Source organism: Chrysemys picta, chromosome 6 (assembly GCF_011386835.1).
Source record: "Chrysemys picta bellii isolate R12L10 chromosome 6, ASM1138683v2, whole genome shotgun sequence".
Lineage (NCBI taxonomy): Eukaryota > Metazoa > Chordata > Testudines > Emydidae > Chrysemys > Chrysemys picta.
The window spans coordinates 97,282,360-97,302,298 of NC_088796.1; the positions used below are offsets into that span (position 1 = coordinate 97,282,360).

Sequence of the window (19,939 nt, forward strand, 5' to 3'; positions counted from 1 at the left end):
TTTCTCCAGATCATTAATGAATAAGTTGAATAGGATCGGTCCGAGGACTGACCCTTGGGGAACACCACTAGTTACCCCTCTCCATTCTGAGAATTTACCATTCATTCCTATCCTTTGTTCCCTGTCTTTTAACCAGTTCTCAGTCCATGAAAGGATCTTCCCTCTTATCCCATGGCAGCTTAATTTACATAAGAGCCTTTGGTGAGGGACCTTGTCAAAGGCTTTCTGGAAATCTAAGTACACTATGTCCATTGGATCCCCCTTGTCCACATGTTTGTTGACCCCTTCAAAGAATTCTAATAGATTAGTAAGACATGATTTCCCTTTACAGAAACCATGTTGACTATTGCTCAACAGTTTATGTTTTTCTATGTGTCAGACAATTTTATTCTTAACTATTCTTAAACGAGTTGGATGTATTTTCATAAAATAGAAGAAATATATTTTGAGAAAAAAGTTCCACTCTGGATACATTTGGGACTTGATCTTAAAATATTGGTGCACTGATAGGGGTGGGTGGATAGAAATAAAAGCAAACTGCTACTCTTCTTTAATCTCACCATTTACAGCTGTCTCTAAAGCGTAGGCCAGATTGGCCTCAGTTAAGATGAACCACCTCACTTAGAACAACTGAAATGTTTTAAGTTATAAAAACGTATTCAGGATTGCAGGAGACACCATAGTCTGGAATCAACACACCAGAGCATGAACAACACCCTCCGTTTCCACTCAGCCCTTTGGAGGATCAAGATTTTGTCACAAGATTTAATCAGATCTATTTCAAACTGTATATTTGTTTGATTTTTGCCTTTAAATCCAGCCCTACATTTTTGTCACTCAAAACATTGATATTTACTTCTGGAGGCAGGGAGGCTATCATGAGATCGAGAGTTCCCTCTCCTTTTCTTTGCTCTACACTGATCATGTAATAATTAGCCTGTGAGTCCCTCATGCATTTTGTGCACAAGTCTTACTGACTAGTTATGAGAAAAATAAAGTGTAAAGCTAATTTTATAGAATTTAAGTCACCTACATGTGGAATAGATATAAATATAAAGATTTTACTGTACCTTCACATTGCTTTCAAAATCTGCAATCTCATAAAAACCTGGAGTACCTGATAGATTCTCTCTTTTAATACCTATGACTTTTGAGGATCAAATTTGTATTATGATATAATAGCTGCTATCATTATATTTCCAACCAGTACACTATACCGTTGGTTGTTCTTGTAGTTTATTTTCTTTTTCAACTACTGGTGAATATATGTCAACTTTTTATTCTCTCTCTCTCTCTTCCCCCTCCCAGTCCAAACTTGTATATTTACCTCCATATATTAGATAAAATACAGAGCAAATCATGGTGCAAGAACAACTGAAAGGGCATTCATAGATAAGACTATATTCCACAGTTTTAAGTGATTATGCATAGAGCAACAGATATAAAATGCCGTGAAACATATGAAAAGCACTCTTCATTTTAATTCCTTGCCCTTTTTCAGAGAAGTTTTCACATAAAAGAATACCCTTTTCTCTTTCATTAAACAATACTACTTCATCTTCACTGCCAACCTGGAAATACTGCACATGGGCAATTTTTTTTCACAAACATCCAAAAACGTATTTTTCTTGGCTTCCTTGTGTCATGATGCGTAAAAGATGCCTGAGTCCTTGACATTCATGCAATAACTATTGTGCAATAGTTTGATCATTTAGGCAAGTACACAACTTTTTCAGCTCAAAATGCAGGTAGCAGTGGAACTTCAGGGATTCCTGAGCTCATATAACTCTGTACTAAGAGGATTGGAGTTCCAATGGGCCAATCCATATTTGAGCTTCTATAAAGGTGTCCTCAACGTACATTTTCAGGAATAATAGAATAATTCATTTCCGGAAATGTTACCTCCTGTAGTTTCATCTTTCTATGAACTTGAAATAATATTATAGCCGTATATTTATTTTAAAAAGCTGTGGTTCAAGTATTGCCAACTTTTCTAGAAATAGAACATCATTACCAAATTCAAGTTGACTATAAATATTTGGGGCCAAATTCTGCCTTCACTGATGCTCATTGAAATCCAGAAGTTACTCTTCCTGTAAATATTGTATAAATAGATCCTGCATTCCTTGCCCACTGAAAATTCCCATTGAAACCAATGGGACTTCTGAGTACACAAGAGATGGATAAGTGGATTTGAAATCTTGCATATCAGTAATTGAAACTCTGCACCAATTGGAAGTTAAATTCTGTGTAATATTGGGTAACAATCTATTGATTTCCTTATGATTTACGCAGAACCAATTCTTACTGACACAAATTAGAGAGGAAAAAATGAGAACAGCTTATATGTTGATTTCTTTTGGCCATTTCTTTGATCCATGTACTTATATGGGAGAAACATGGTGGGTTTAATATGAAACAGTGAGCCTTAGAAATCTTCTTCTGCGATCACTCTTTCAGCAGAATGAAATGCTGTTGCAACAGGAGGGAAATTATACACCAATTATTTATCAAATCAGGAAAAATTATGCCCTGCAAGATCAAAGGCTTGCATTTTATGAAATAATAGAGCTAGGGCTATCCCTGTTCTCTTAGTATGCAAGACTGCCTCTTGGGGTTTTTTTTATTCATCTGAAATGCCGTATGCCCAGTGTTTTGGAATAAGAAATGAAGCTGCTGCTTATTTAGGATTATAACCTACAGTATAAAAAGTAGCCTGTGTGACTGAATCTAAGCAAGATCACATGAAAAATATCCAGAGGCTGTTAGTGTAGATTTAAATTAGTTATTATTGGTAATTAACTCACTGCTGTTGCTCAATGCAATGATAAAAATAATATACAATAAAAACACTGTTTTTTATTAGGGACTCTAACTTTCCATAGGCTAAATCATCACTGAGAAAAACATGTAACAGGATGACATGTTCTTAGGCATTTTTTCCCCATATTTTCCCTTAACTTTCTATATTTTTCCTTATTTTGATAAACTTTTGGAACTCCTCTTAATGTTTTCCCATTTGTCAATTTCTCTTTTAAATTCCTCAACGATAGTATCAAACTCATACAAATTTTCAAAGTAAAATTATGTGACATATCATGGGGTCCAAATGCAATAGATGGAGAGCAACAGAAGTGGCAAATTAACCTTTTAGCTTCAAACACAGGTAGGGGTGCATTATTTTACATGATGGTTTTATTATATGTATTAATATGGCATCTGCAACATGCCATTCAAATCTAGTCATCTGTACCTATCAGACTGAATGAATGATTTCTGATATTAGGAGGAGGCTGAGATTTGTCTACATATCTTTCTACATTAGTTTTTAAAAAATGCAGGTAAATAAGAAACAGGATTTTTCATTCTACATAAAGATGGTATCAAAAGAGTACTTTTTCCATCCCTCATTCCCTCACGCAGTCTCTCACCCTTTCTTAATGAAATGGAACAGTCTAGGCCTTTAACACTTCTTTCATTTAATCTTGCTAATGCAGTCTGTTAAGATTCCAGTTTTGCAACAGCATAGGTGCAGTAGCCAGTAAGTAGAGTAGTAGAAAGAATACTATTCTGTATTTAGGCTTTATATTTATTTGCATTAAAATGTCTGATAGTCAACTCAGAATAAAAACCGATGCAATTGGTGAGTTAAAACTTTTTTCTTCTTCCATTCCTTGGTAATATGAGGTGCTCGCATGAAGAATAAATGGAAAATACTAATCATGTTGGGCCAAATATATCCCTGATATACCTCAACTTGGAGTTTTACTTAGACTGTATATTACCCAGTGAGTTAAAAGATATCAAATTAAATTGGTAAGTTGACAGATAGCCAGAAAGTAGCCTTTGCCACAGATGCAAATCCATGAGCTATCTCTGGCTTATTTACTACCTTTGAAAAGAAGGTACAGTGAAATTAAATAAAAATGTCAAATTGAAAATCTATAGATAATGATAAAAAATATGACCAAATACAGAAAATCATGAGAGTAGATATAAAGTGGGAAGTCTAGCTGATTTCAGAAAAACTTTCTGTCAGCCTGAAATCTTTGTTATTGTTTATTTGTTGTTGTATTGCTTTAGCTGTGACAGTTTTGCTTTGTGGAAGTTTTGCTGTGTGTATATGATACTGGACAGTTAATGCAGGGTCTAATCCAAATCCCAATGGAAGTTCTTTCCATTAATTTCAATAGTATTTGTATAAGATTCCAAGACAATGTGGGCCAAATTTTGATCTCTGTTGCACTGGTAAATGTACTTAAAGTTACTCCTGATTTACTCATGTGCAAATAAGACCTGAATCTGGCCCACCAATGACTCACATCCTCCCTCACATTAGTGAACTTCCAGCAGATGGTTAATTTAGCTTTGAAATTTCTTGTTCTATCAAAAGTGGAAAACAAGACGACAGCTCAGGTTTGAAGAAAGTTTTTGCTACTGAATCATGCTCATTAATAAAGTAAAGACATGAACTATGCTCATGAATTCTTCCTTCTAAACTTTTCCTTGAGCATTGTAGTTAGCTATTTTGGCAAGGAGCCTAAAGCAGTAAAATATTAGCATGAAAAGCTGCATTAATTAATGGCATTTCAGGATTGCAAATATACAGTATATTTAGCTTACTAAAATGTTTTTAAAATTGCATCATACCCTGTGGTTCAAAAAATACTGTAGTTAATCAAAGTAGATAGTAGTAACAATCAACTGGGCCAAATTTTGCCCTGAGACATCTTACATAAGTCAGAAAATGATGTAATTAGCAAAATATCCTTAGTTGCATGGTTATATCATTTTTCAATAAGGGCAAAAGGCATCTAGCTTCACTAAGATACCAGAAGAGCAAAGGGATGTGTACCAGGAAATGGGAGCATGTCTGGATTAGCAGAAAAAGTTGATCTTATTTGGGGAGGGAGGGGAAGGCTATATGGTAAATGGGGACTACTCTTCCCTGCGTCCATGCTTTGACTTCTCTCACCAAGACCATTCCCAAGCCTGTGGTTCCTGATCCACATTCTCTACTTAGTGGTCCCTGAAGTACTCTATAAATCGTTGAGGACTGTTATGTACAGCAAATTAGATGTCCAGAAAATCCAGTGCTCCCTGTTCTTCATAGGCTAATGCTGGCCTCATTTGTATTCTTAATGTTCCTTGTATTTTTTAATAAATAAAAGTAAATTCCCCCCAAAATTACTTAATTACTTTACAGTATGTTTGCTACAGTATGTAATATAACTTTGAGAAAACATACATACCTTAATAAAACCTAAACAATAAAAACTATGGCAATGATCAGTTAAGGTAACGTAGATAATGATTTTAATGCTCTTACAGTCCATATATCTTCTTTAAAATATAGATGAGCGAATTCACATTAGATATTTCAGTAATCTTAACCCTGACCCCTTCCTCATTTTTTAATTATATATGGTAGTGCAAATACTTTCTAATAAATAGCATATGGCATAAGTAATCAGTAATGTAATGAATAAGGCAAGTGTTATGGTATTTTATATATTATATTTTCTACATATTATAATACTTACTAAATAAAGACATGTCTCGGTTGTATATCAGTATGAGATCCAAAAAAAAATGTTTGTTTGTTTTTATTGTTTTTAATATATTGTGTAAATAATCCAATATTCTGCAATATGTGCAGAAAGAGAAATAAACCACAAAATGTATAATTTAGATAGCTTGATGAAAGTCAGTTTATAGTTATTGTATATACTTCAGTGCTGTGTACCTTTAAGTCATTTTAACTTAATTTTATAAAACTTGAAAAGTGAAGTGCTACTTTTGGTAACTGTGTATTACAGGTCAGAGTTAAGGTTGTTACAATGTATAAAAAGAATTTTCACATCTGCTTTTTAAAGGGAATTTATGATCTGCAAAGGTATTAATGTCTTCACTTTAACTAATGATTTCCACACCTGGTAATGTTTGTTCCAAATTAATTCTAACATTTTTATATGTATGTTTTTTTACAGCAACTTTAATGATAACAACTAGTGGCACTGGAACAATTTTTATAGTAGGGAGACTGAAAGCCATTGAACAAAATTGTAAATCTCATATATGATGAAAACCACTTCAAGTCAGGGATTCTACTGCATCCCCAGCACCCCTAGTTCCAGCACCCCTGATAACAACAAAGATTTCTGTCTAGTCAGTACTAGGTGTCAAATGTTTTAATCCCAGACTCTCTTCTTCTTTCACTTCCAAAATTGTGGGTGCAAAAAGGAGACCGAACTGAGGCTTTGTTAAGTTTCTACCATGTACGAATAAATGTTCACATGAGGTGAATGATATGAAACATAATTGCCAAGCAACATGAGCAGCAAATGTGACTTGCTTATGGCAGAATACGATATCTTTTCCATTCAAACGTTATTAGCAAGTAACTTTTCTAAGTCAGTATCATAATTTTAAATAATTTTATTTATTTCTAACAATTTATTGCTTATTCAATGTTTAATTTTTAATTCTTTTCCATGTATGGTGAATACATTCCTATAAATGGGGGTTGGAGTTTAGTCTCTCTTTGATATTTATGCTCAATATGAAAGTTGTATGCTGATATCAGGAAGATAATATACTAGAGTTAGGCCCAAACCATAAAGTTCAGATCCAGATATAAATTTCTCCATAGTGTGGGTGTGTTTGACTGTGGGGTTTTGATTTGTGTGTACCTCTAGAATGAACCCCTTAGATTCTAAACTGTTCTCAGTAGAGCATGAAATAATAAAGAACCTTACAAACACATTACTGTTTCTGACATCTCTATAACCCAGAGATTGCTGCAATATTTATCCTTCTTATTAGTCTGAGTGATTGTAATGTTGTTGTTCAGAGACTAAACAGTTTAGAGGAGGAGTTAAACAGGATTGTACTTGAAGCATGTGGGCCACAAGCATTATTTAGTGGCATGAGTCATGAATATTAAAGTTGCTTATTGTCCACTAGTTTTCTGTCAAGGGCTTACATTGTACTGTGGTCCTCTTCTCCCCTGATGATTAGGCAGGGCACAGAATTCTGTTTTCAGTGTTACATAAAGAATATGAAACTCAGACAGCTTGAGCAGGAAGCCATTTTCCTTTGAGGACAAGAAGTGTATAAGCACACTTTGGCCTCTATCCTGTGGTGCGCAGTTGGGAGTGGAAGGCTGCTCACAGAGACTGCATGAGCTCAAGTAAGAGTAAGCATTAGACATAGTCTTCCATCCTCAGTGGAAATAATTCACAACAGTTACACACTTGCTGTCTGATCTCATACAAGCAGTGGTTAAAATGAGTGGGATGTGGGTAGAGAATAAATGTGTCTAAGGAGACATGAGCTCAGGTGTGATCTTCAGCCTTTAAAAGAAGCCCTTCAGTATCTGTTCCATGTTTTAGTCTTTCTTCTGCTATTAAGCAGGAGTAACGTGGTGGTTGTGTAGCAGCATGACTCTCATTAATGCAGGATCAGGTTTCCTTGTGCTCTCTATCCTGATAATTTCTATTTATTTTATATTCTTACTAGTACATGCAATACTCTGCACATATGCTGTTGCAGGATCATGTTCTTTAAGACAGAGTAATGCAAAAAAGCTCTCACCATTTTTAAACCCATCAAAAATCAAATCTTTGCACACCTATAATATTGAGTGATCAATTTACATTTACACTTGGAGTGTTATATGTGAATGACAAGCAGCTGTCATAGGCAAAATGTTTTCAAGTTTGCATGTCAATACTGGGAAAACAAAAAGAAATAATTAAAATTAAAGGCATATGTTTGGCAGGCCAAACATTTACCCTACTCTTTTGCCCAGTTGAATTGCAAAGTCTTTGTCATTCTTTCAGTTTCTTCCCTCCACACCCCAAAAGAGCTCCCAAATGCTTGCATGACTTTATGTTCTATTAAAAAAAGAAATCAATACTAACAGACCAATACTCATGAACAGCTTTCAAAACAAATCACTGTATGTGTGTGCGATGGAGTAGAATATGTGGGGAGGGAAACGGATTTTGGTTTTAAGCTGCAAAGAGGTTATTATATATTGAAACAGTGGGGGGGGGGAATATTCTACAAAGAGCTTGACTGTGTAAAACAGTGAATACAGAGCATGCTTCTCCTAGAGAAGAGCTTTTCATTTGTAATATATTTTCCATATATGCTGTTATTGCTCTTGTAAGTACATATTTTTGGTGTAGTTCATTTTGTGCATAGAAAAGACATGGTCGTCATTGCTCAAACAGCCATCCTGACCAGCTTATGTAAACACTAGCTAAAGCTGTTGGAGATTATTTGCAGAATGTTGGATCTGATGAGCTCAAATATAAGATAGCCTGGGTAGTATAATATTTTGGATTACAATAGTAATCGCTTTAGGAAAAGCGTGCAGCGTCAGCAGTACGGTTGCTTGAGTCTTTATGGGATGTGGGAACTGTGCACTAATAATTCTGCCTTTATTATGCAGTTAAATCTTCTCCTAGTAGTAATGCTGGACATGTGTCCCTGCTATTTTTAAGGCTTGTGTATGGGGCACAGGATATGGCTTTTAGGGTTTTGTTAAATTACTATGATTTGAACACACTAAAGTAGCCCAGATTGCTGGTTGGGGGCCCTGCTTCTTATCTTATGTGGTGACTTGCTTTACTTTAACACCTCCATTAAGCACTGTATGTATAATTTGCAGCCATATTATGTAAAAAGTAAAAATGGGTTAATAGATTTCAATAGAAATACCAGGCTGTGGAACAGCAAGCACCTTCTTAGGGAAGCTTAAGAAGTGTTGTGCTTATAAACAAAGTTACTGGGCTAACTGCACCCCTGACCCTTCTGAATGCACCCCTTCTTCCATCTCAGGCCTCAAGCTATCACCTCCATCAGGATGGGATCACACGATTCTCCCGTTCTCAGACCAGGCCTTGCGCTGCAGTTGCTTGATACTAACTGTGATTACCTCAGCACGTTCGACTTACATTTAGTATCTACAAGTCTGTTCCTTGGGTGTCCAGACAGCCTTCTGAAAGCAAAGTATGGTTTATTTAGAACCAAAGCATTTCAGAAAAAAAAGATCTTACAACAATAAGCAGTCTATATGAATGCCTGTTTTCCTCGCGTTTCCCATTCCCTGGAAGGCTGCGGATACCCCGGCTGCTTCACACACTCCACCAGGACTTGTGTCAGGATCAGCCTGTTCCCCTCACAAACAGCATATTGACAATTCTCCCAAGAGTCTTTTAAACCATTGTGGCTCCCTTTGATCGCTACGCTCCCAGCCTTTGCAAAAGAACTGAGTAACTTTGGGTTGGAGCCTGGAAATAGCATCTTTACCACTTATAGCTCAGCCATTGTCTTGTAAATGCCCAAGTGTTTGTTGGAAGGCTGATTATCTACAGCTGTTTGCTGCCTTCCTCCTTGTTTTTCCAGTAGCCCCCTAGGAAACCAAACCAATACATTCACATAAGCAAGCCCAAGAACCCAATATAGTAGTTCAGTAACTGTTTCACTAAGTAGGTCACATACAGTATTCATAGCAGCTGCATGTCCATCACACTAATGTATTAGAAACTCGAGGGGGAGGGCATTTATGTGTGGACATTTTGCCTAGCTCTATTCTTCATGATGTAATGGGAAGAAATTGCTCTCCTCAGCTCATTTTCTCCTATAATTTCACCTTCGTTATTGGACGTAAAGACAAATAAATCAACGTTTCTTGGAAATGTATCTATTTAGTATTCTAAAATTAGTATATGGCAAACAAGGTGCAGTAAGCTAGGATAACATGGACAGTCTGGAGATTACCTTTGACCCATGAGTAATAATCACTAATAATTTGGGTTCATATCACTTTTCATCTATAGATTTCAAAGCACTTCACAAAGGTGAGTAAGCATCATTATGCCCATGTTACCGATGGATAACTGAGGCACAGAGTTTTGAAATGACTTGCCCAAAGTTAGTACCTCACCCAATAAATAATTTTTTTTTTCTGAGTCACAATGGCCCCTAATTACATTTGGCACCTTGTCCCACTTGAGTTGAAAACAGCTACAAAATAGGAAGCATAGAATTGAACTACAAGAAGGACTGACTGATGGCAATTGTGTTTGATGTTCACTGTTAAAAAGGCAGAAATGATGTGTCATGAAAATTTGCACTGATGTTTGTATTTATAAGCTGAAAAATGCCACCTGAGGACATGATACTATTATACTGTTATAATGAAGTAAAGTAAGGTAGTGCAGAGTCAAGGATCCAGAGGACTGGGCGCAGGCCAAATTTCTAAACTGTGAATCTACATTGTGACTGACTATGTAAAAATGGCACCTTTTATAAAACAGCTCGGTTCTTTGTGTATAGTCAGAGTCGTATCTGCTTACTTTAGTGACTAACATAATTGTAGTCTATCTAGTCCCTCTTGTGCACCATCAACAGAAGTGATTACTAGATTCCAGAGCAAACCGACTGAAAGCTTGCTGTGTTGTCACTGACTGCATAATTTGATGGCAGTGGAGATGCAGTGATCTATAGGCCTAATTTGTCATGAAAACTTTTATTGGTGATATTGCATAAGAAGAAGATAATCTTGTTCAGCTCACAGAGCTCAAGCTGATATTGCAGGACTGGCAGTTAGATAAAAACATCTCTTTACTTGAAAGCTGACTATTTCAGCTGAAATCACCAAGACAATAAACGTGGAAGTGCAATGTGACATTTCCACCGTCACTATTCAAAGAAATACATTTGAAGGCAGGAGTGCTGCCAGCTTTTCCGCCGCCCCAAAATGCCACCCCCCCCCAGAGGCGGTGGAAGGTCCTGCTGCTGAAATACCACCGCAGTCGCCGCCCCCCAAATCGCAGTGCCCTAGGCGACCGGCTAGGTCGCCTAATGGGTTGCGCCGGCCCTGTTTGAAGGGTGACGAGAGTTCCTGGAAGAATTAAAGTGGATTCCATCAAATTGCTCACTGACTCTTTAAATCGCTAGCTCCACTGATTTTTCCAAGTATGATCTCTGTGGTATCAACAAATCCACTAACAGCTATCTTTCCCTTCCAGCTGTATGCCATCTCTTGTGTACAACACTCTTTTGATCTGGAACAACATCTTAAAAGTTTTAAATATCCTCATGACACATACGCTCCTTCCCCAACTAGTCCAAAGTGACCAGTTTGGAAGATTATAGTCCAGCCTCTTTTGCATGAAAATGAAGTTCCTCTGATGTGAAGCAGTGATTGCATGAGACAGAGTCTCATTTAGTCCTGCTTTTTCCTGCCAGACTGTATGTGGACATGCTTGGCCAGTCTTACATTATCCAGAACTCCATAGCCTGCTATTTCTTTTTGTTACTAAGACCAGGAAGGAATGGACTTTAGTGATTATCAAGCACACTACACAAAGGACACCTGCTGACTTTTACTTACATTTCAACATGAACTTTGTAAACTCTTTTTACACTGCATTATAGATTTACCACTAATTCCATATATTCAAAACATATGACTCTTACCTCCTCATTTTTTAGGATGTCTGGTTTGACTATAGCCACTGAATGACATTTCTAGTAGGAATGGAATTAGCTCCAGCTAGAAAAAATGCTGGTCTATGCTGATTGAATACAGTTGCTTATATTCCTTTGGTTGAGTGAGGAAGCTGTTTGTTAGCTGTATGAAATGCTGTCTCCTTGGAACATGTGATTGAAGACTTGGATCTCTGACATATTGAGCTCAGAGGTGACTGAGTTCACCTACAGCTACATCACATTTAGTGCATCCACTCAGGCAATGGGATTTTTTGTTTGCTTGTTTTCCACTCTGGAGAGCATCTGAGAGCCTGGGTAACTAATGTCTGGCTTAAAGATAGTTTAAAGAACACATTTACAGTGTTGGTACACAAATCCTTCCCTTTTCAGGGGTTTTCCTTGAGTGATGTTAATTTATTCTATAGGTACTTCCTTTGCTGTTAGACTTTAAAATGTCATCTTCTGCACTCCATCTCCTTTCACTATTCCCTCCTGTTATTCTAGTGGTATTAGGTTCCATAAAGGAAACCCATTTTTGTTTTGTTTTTTATTAATTATTAATTTATTATTTATTTGTATTGTCAGCTCCCAATGTCCATAGCCCCAGTTGTGCTAGGTACTATACAAACACATAACAAAAGAACAGTTCATGTCCCAAAGACCTTACAATCCAAGAATAAAACAAGATGTGAATACAACAAACAAATAGGGTGAGCACAAGGTATCAATGAGATGATCATGATTAGTGTGATAAGCACCAATCACAGCACAGCAAGTGCCTAACCATTGTTGATTTTTTTAGGCTTCATAGCAGAGGTGAGTTTCAAGGAGGGATTTGAAGGAAGATGATCCGGTGGCATTTCAGATCTATGAGGAGCTCCTCCTATGCAGTTTTTCAAGCAAGCATCTTCACACTTTCTCCCCAGGCATGGGAGAATGTGTGAAGATGCTTGCTTGAAAATTTGGCAAATGGACAACTGAGACCAGCATAATTGGCAAATAGGAGACAGAACTCAATATTCTCAGTAGGTAATTAGATATAAGAGGTAGGAAGGGGATAGGCCATGAAGTGCCTGAAAAGTGAAGACAAGTCGTTCTCTATTATACTAATATATAATATGTTTACTGTGTCTGAATGGGAGAAGGACATAATTTCCTGTATTGCTGAAAGTTGCCATGAGTGGCAACTTTACTGTTAGTTTATTTTCAAGATACATAATGTAATGACTTCAACATTCTGAAAGAAACTGAAAATACCCCCTTGATAAAAGGATACATTTGTTATGCTTATAAAGGATTGAAAACGAAACAGCTTCTTTTGTAATAGTTCTACAGAAAGAGAGCTAACATGTACTATTTCATCAACTCTGTTTGAAAGGAGGAGGAGGGAGAGGGGAAAATATACAAATCTAGAGCATTGAACAAAGATGCAATGTGAAGAAGGTGTAGGAGCTGCTGACAATCATTAAATCTGCAAAGGAAACCTGGTACACTGGGTGTTAATTACAGTAATTCAAGATGTTTCTGGGAATACAGTGGCTTCTTTTTCTTCTGGCCTGTACAATTAACGACTCAGGTTTTCTGTTATGAATCCTTAAATTGTCCTGCTGTCTTACGAATAAAAGAGAAATGCCTAGGAGACAGCAGCAAAGTCTGCTTTTCCAAACTTCCTTAAATCTCTTCTCTCTGCCCTAGAGATGTTGCATTTTCCATGAGCTATCTTAGGGTATGTCTACACTGGCAGAGTTATAGCACCAGCAGTTACAGTGCCGCTCAGCAGGCGCTGAAGAGAAACCACTGTTGTGTGTTCACTCTGTCAGCTGCCTGCGCAATACTGTGTTCACACTTGCGGCACTTGCAGTGGTATTCGGAGTGGTGCACTCTGGGCAGCTATCCCACGGAGCATCTCTTCCTCTTCTGCTGCTAAGAGTTGTAGGAAGGCAGAGGGGGTTGCGGGGCATCCTGGGTCCTGTCCCAATGCCCCATGATGCATTGCAGCAATCCCTGTGCTTCCATCTCTGTGTATTTGGCGCCATCTTTCAATGGTTTGTGTACTGCACGCTCTGCCTCTTCGGTCTGGAGGAATGGAACCCCAACTGTTGACAAGTATACAGCTCGCTCTGATTAACACGTCACGAGTGGCAGTGGAGTTATTGCTTAAATTAAAAGGCAAGAGGAGCGGGACTTTGATTTCGCCATACACAGGGCCAGCTCCAGGCACCAGCTTAACAAGCAGGTGCTTGGGGCAGCCAAGGGAAAGGGGCGGCACCTGCGGCAATTCGGGGGTGGCAGGTCCCTCACTCCCTCCAGGAGTGAAGGACCTGCCGCCGAACTGCCGCCACCAATCGTGGCTTTTTTTTCTTTTCCCCCAATTGCCACCACCGGTCACGATTGCGATTGTGGCTTTTTTTTTTTTTTTTTTTTTTTTTGCTTGGGGTGGCAGAAATGCTGGAGCCAGCCCTGGCCATGCATTGTAGCTATGACACAAGATTGCTTGTGGCATTCATGGAGGTGCTGACCACAGTGGAACGCCGCTTTTGGGCTTGGGAAACAAGCACTAAGCAGTGGGATCACATAGTGGGATGACAAACAGTGGCTGCAGAATTTCGGGTGAGGAAAGCCACATCCTTTGGACTGTGTGATGAGCGCACCTCAGCCCTGCAGCACAAAGACACGAGAATGAGAGCTGCCCTGCCATTAGAGAAGTGTGTGGCGATTGCACTGTGGAAGCTGGCTACTCCAGACTGCTACCAATCAGTTGCTAACCAGTTCGGAGAGGGAAAGTTGACGGTTGGACTCATGTTGATGGAAGTGTGCAGGGCCATTAATTGCATCCTGCTCCAAAAGACCGTGACTCTGGGCAACGTGTGTGACATTGTGGATGGCTTTGCACAAATGGGCTTCCCTAACTGCGGACGGGCAATAGATGGCATGCATATTCCAATTCTGGCAACAGACCACCAAGCCACCGAGTACATTAATCAGAAGGGGTATTTCTCTATGGTTCTCAGAGCGCATGTGGATCACTGTGGGCATTTCACGGACATTAATGCAGGCTGATCCAGAAAGGTGCATGGTACACGCATCTTTCGGAACACTGGCCTGTTTAGGAACCTACAAGTAGGGACTTTCTTCCTGGACCAGAAGATCACTGTAGGGGAAGTCAAAATGCCCATTGTGATCCTGGGAGATCCACCTACACCTTAATGCCGTGGCTTATGAAGCCATACACGGGGCACCTTGATAGCAGCAAGGAGTGGTTCAACAACGACTGAGCAAGTGCAGAATGACTGTTGAGTCTGCTTTTGGCCATTTAAAGGCCCGCTGGCACTGCCTATGTGGGAAGCTGGACCTGGCCAATGACAATATTCCTATGCTTATAACCACATGCTGTACACTCCATAATATTTGTGAAGGGAAGGGTGAAAGCTTCACTCAGGGCTGGACCGCTGAGGCTCAGTGCCTGGAAGCTGAATTTGAACAGCCAGAGACCAGGCTATTAGAGGGTCACACCGTGGGGCCATAAGGATCAGGGATGCCTTGAGGCAGTAATTTGAAGCTGAAAGCCACTAATATTTGTTGATATGCTCGAGAGTGCAGTGTTGTAATGCTAGGAGGTGATTGTGATTGGTGCAGATGATGAAATATGGAGGTTTAAGATAATTGCTGTTGCTTTGCAGGGCTCTGTTTGCTTTCAATTAATAGCATAAAGATTGCTATCAAACCAACACAATTATTTTATTAAAAACAACAACCAGAGGAGAGAGACAAACAAAAAAACACATCAGCACTGAGGGGGTTGGGGGAAGGGAAGGTCCCAAGAGGAGGTGAGGTCCCAGGACTGTTAAAGATTTGTGTATGTCCAGGGATCATATCCAGCCTTCTCCTTTGGAGTACAGTGCAGTGAGTACTGTACTTCAACAGGGCTAAACTGCAGAGGGACACGTGTTGAGTGCAGTGGGTAGTGGGAGTCCACAGTGCTGGACTGTGATGGGGGAGGAGTGGAATGCCGTGGGTACAGACTGGAGCCAGGAGATTGATAAGAGTGTGTTGACGGTGTCTGAGGGGCGTATAGGAAAGAGTTATGCAACAGCGGCTGCAGGGGTGGTCAGGCGCGGAGCTGCTTGGTTGGCAGTGCTCATATCGCCTGGAGCATGTCCGCGTGGCGCTCCATAATGTGTGAGAGCTGCTCCGTGGCTTCATTCTGGTGCACCATGTTCTCCTTTCGGTCCCTCTTCTCGCTCTCCCTCCACACCTACATTTCCTGTTTCTTGGCGGTGGAGTGCATCATAACCTCACGCAGAAAGTCCTCCTTAGTTCTTCATGGCCGCTTTCTAATTCTGCCCAGCCGTTCAGCGGCCTATAACAAAGAGGGAGGCTGGGCTCCCAAGATCATCTCTGAAAGGTTTCAGAGTAGCAGCCGTGTTAGTCTGTATCCGCAAAAAGAAGAACAGGAGGACTTGTGGCACCTTAGAGACTAACAAATTTATTAGAGCATAAGCTTTCGTGGACTACAGCCCACTTCTTCGGATGCATATAGATCATCTCTGTGAATTCAAAATGCAACATTTTACAGAGCAGTATTGTTTGCAACACGGAGAACACTGATTCAGTGATTTAAAACACAGCCACTATTCACATACCTGTCACTAACTGGCTGACCCCAGGCAAGCACACATGAGCCACAAGACCCCCAAAATGGTGAGTAGCCGCAGGGGCAGGGTAAATTACTCTTCATGGACCCTACTGTACACTGGGCACGTGGCCCTTCGGGAGAGCCAGCACTGTAGGAGGGGCCTGATAATCATTTCTGTCCCCACATTTTCCACAGGCTGTGATCATTATGGAAGATATCTCACTGCTGAGGGTGAGCAGGGAATCAAGGGAAGGTCTTCTCCAAGACCTTCTGCAACTTGTGCCCTGGCCCTTATGCAGCTCGCCTGTGTTGTGCAATGGTGTCCCCACCCCATGATGACACAGTGGTGTACGAAAGTTACCATTAATGGGGCAAGAAACAAAGCAGCTCTGCCAAAGAACCTGCAGCAGGGGATTGCCCAGTATCTCCATGAGTTTCCTGGAGATCTCTGAGGGAGAGTCCCGTGAAGTGAGGGAGTCAATCAACAGCCTGTTCCACCACTCAGACTAGGCATGTGGTGGTACGCACATCATACAGACACAAGCCTGCTTTCTGCAACCCTCCTGGCCCCAACAACTCACTTCAGCAATTCCCAAAATCAAATCCACTTACCAGGGGCCTTCTCTTCTGTTTGTGCTTCACCAAAGTCTGACAGCTGTGACTGGCTAGCTTCCTCCGGGGTAGAAAAGAGCTCCTGGCTGCATGCATCTCTGACCTCCGAGTTGTCCTCTGCCTCTGAGTCCCCCTCCACATCCTCGTCCAAGATTTCCTCCTCCTGGCTCAGTCCACTCTTGACTAACATAAGCCATCGAAGTATCCACAGTGGCCTTCGCAGTGGAGGTGGGGTTGCCACCGAGTATTGCATCCAACTCTTCATAGAACCGGCAGCTCGTGGGCGCAGCACCGGAGTGGCGGTTTGCCTCCCGCGCCTTGTGGTAGGCGTTCTGCAGCTCCTTCACTTTTACCCCACACTTCAATGTGTCCCAGTCATGGCCCCTTTCTGTCATTGTGAAATCAGTCCGTATGTATCATAATTCCTACGGCTGGAGCGCAGCTGGGACTGGAAAGCCTCCTCTCTCCAAATGCTGATGAAGTCCAGCAGCTTGCTGTTGCTCCAACTGGGGATTGCCTGGTGCATGGGGCAGGCATGGCCACCTGGAAAGATGCGCTGACACCACTGCATGCATCACTGAGCAAACAGGCAGGGGATTTTCAAAATTCCAAAGGAATTTATGGGGTGGGAATGATGGTTGGTCACCTGAGGGCAGGGCAGTAGAGTTCAAACCGATGACCAGAGAGGCAAGAGCAGGCATTGTGGGACACCTCCTGGAGGCCAATTGCAGCGCTGTAATCAAGTAGGGTGTCAACACTGGCACCACAGCGCTGTAGCCCCAGCGCAGAAAGCTCTACGCCTCTCATTGGGGTGTTTTTTTTACAGCGCTGCAACTGCGCAGTTTCTGCACACTAAGTGGCTTGGCAGTGTGTATACCTGGGGAGTTACAGCGCAGAAAGCTGCTTCACTGTGCAGAACCTTGCCAGTGTAGACAAGGCCTTAGAAACAGCAACACCAATCTGCTGGAGACTTTGTATTCACTGTTACTATAATACACTAAGCCCTCCAGCTCCCTCACCCCCACCCCCAATGGCTGGAGAGATGTTAACAGGCTATTTCACCTTGAATGGTCTCTTGAAATATGTGCTAAACAATTTCTTCCACCTTACATTTAGCTGTGACACTTGAGTACCTTTCTCAGATCTAAAGAAGAACTCTGTAATCTTAAAAGCTTGTCTGTCTCACCAACAGAAGTTGGTCCAATAAAAGTTATTACCTCACCCATCTTGTCTCGCTAATATTTATTACTACTAACTTATAAAATGATTAGATTGATTCTGATTTGCGGCTGAGCCTACTGTATTTGTTCCATAATAATTGAAATCCATAGCTTCAGCATTTAGGGACCCAATCCACAAACACTTATAACTGAGCACAATACTTATGACGATGAGTAGTCCCTTACTGGGTGTAGTATTATTGACTCTTCACAGTAACAAGTATGACACTCAATGCAGTAAGTGTTTGCATAATCAAGCCTTATGCCCTTGTTCCTATCACAGGAATAAAGTAATAAATAGTAAATGTGTTTAAACTATTTTTTAAAATCTATTTCTTTTATTATTATTCCACTATTTTCACTTGTTGCCTCCTACATCTTGACTTATTGAGTTTTGAGGATTTCCCCATATTCCAGACTTTAGCTTCTGCCTGAGACCTACATCTATCCCTTTGAGGTCTGACAACCCAAAACAGTCCATCCTTCCAAAGATTAAGCTTTCTCCCTCTGCATGGTTCTCACCGTAGAGATCTATAATTACTTGAAACTCAGTCTCTCAACTGGCAGCACCTAGGAATCATTCTCAGGCTTTGTCTTTGCTGCCAAAAAGGGTGTGTTTTTACCATGGAATAATTAGGGTGTTTTAGCTGTCCCAGTGCATAGTCTTGTGGAGGTAAAGAACTGCAGTTTTACTGTGAGATGAACTGGGCAAGGTCAGCCACGGGTGGGGTATACTGTTGACCTCACCTAGCTATCTCACACTAAAACTGCAGTGCTTTGTCTCCACAAGGATTTTACAGCATAATAGCTAATGCCTATTAATTACCCTGCTGTAAAACCCCACTACCATCTTTTATGCAGTGAAGGCATAAACTAAGGCGAAGCTAAAGTCAAGGGTGGCCTGAGGAACAAAATGTACAGTATATCTGAACTTTCCAGAGTTCATAGGCCCTTGCATTAAAGGAGTTGGTTCTAGCCCATCTCTGCCTAAAATATATTAACAAAAAATTATATTCAACTCAAACTAATAATTAAAATATGTGATAGGTTAACCATAAATCCGCCACATTTTTGAAACAATACAGTAATGAAATAGCATAGCAGAACTACTTTACTTTATTGTTTAGTTTGGGGAAGGGGGTAATTATTTCTTCTTGCAGAAGCTGTCTTGTGTGCTAGATGAGCATTTGCACAGAAATATAAATGAGTGTAGGAGATTTGTGTGAGTGAAAACCCATTTGAAAATTTGTCATTTGTGGATGAGTTCACAAGTGTATGCAACGGTGTATGTCTAGATCATGCTTTTATCACCCAGTCTTGCATTAGGGAAGCTAGAGAGCTACTGTGTCCCAAGAGAGCACACTGTGCCTCCCCTTGGAGGGAGTCCTTCCCCTTGGCTACACTGTGAAGCGCGAGTGTAGTCGCGCCGCCAGCACTGTGAGAGAGCTCTTGCAGTGCTGTATGTACTCCACTTCTCCGAGGGGAGTAGCTTGCAGCACTGCGAGCGAGCATGCAGCGCTGCAGGCACTGATTACACTGGTGCTTTACAGCGTTGCACTCGCTGCGCTCAGGGGGGATGTTTTTTCACACCCCTAAACGCAGCAAGTTGCAGCGCTGTACAGCGCCAGTGTAGCCAAGGTCTTAGAGTGCACAGTGGGTGTAGAAGTTTCACCATCCATGTATGTTCCTTCCGATCTCCTTCCTGCCCTCTTTGGACACTGTTCACCTCTGCGGATGCACCAAAGGAATATTCACTTCACCCCCCCTGAAAGAAGGGGCCATGATTATGACTGGCTTTCTTTGCAGGCCATTTGAGCATGGGAGGCAATTGTGCACTCCATTGTGCCTGGAAATTAAACTGAGTTATTTAAAAAATGAATTCTTAACTACCATAAACAATGATTTAGTAGTGAGAGAGACACAGCACATTCCAAGGGGTTGTAGGGACAACCCCTTACAGGTA

At 40.6% G+C, this 19,939-nt stretch overlaps 1 protein-coding gene across 3 annotated transcripts in view; it reads left to right on the forward strand.

The window, feature by feature from the left end:
- RORB (RAR related orphan receptor B) overlaps window positions 1–19,939 on the forward strand; it is a 219,009-nt gene that overhangs the window by 127,468 nt on the left and 71,602 nt on the right. The window lies entirely within an intron of this gene.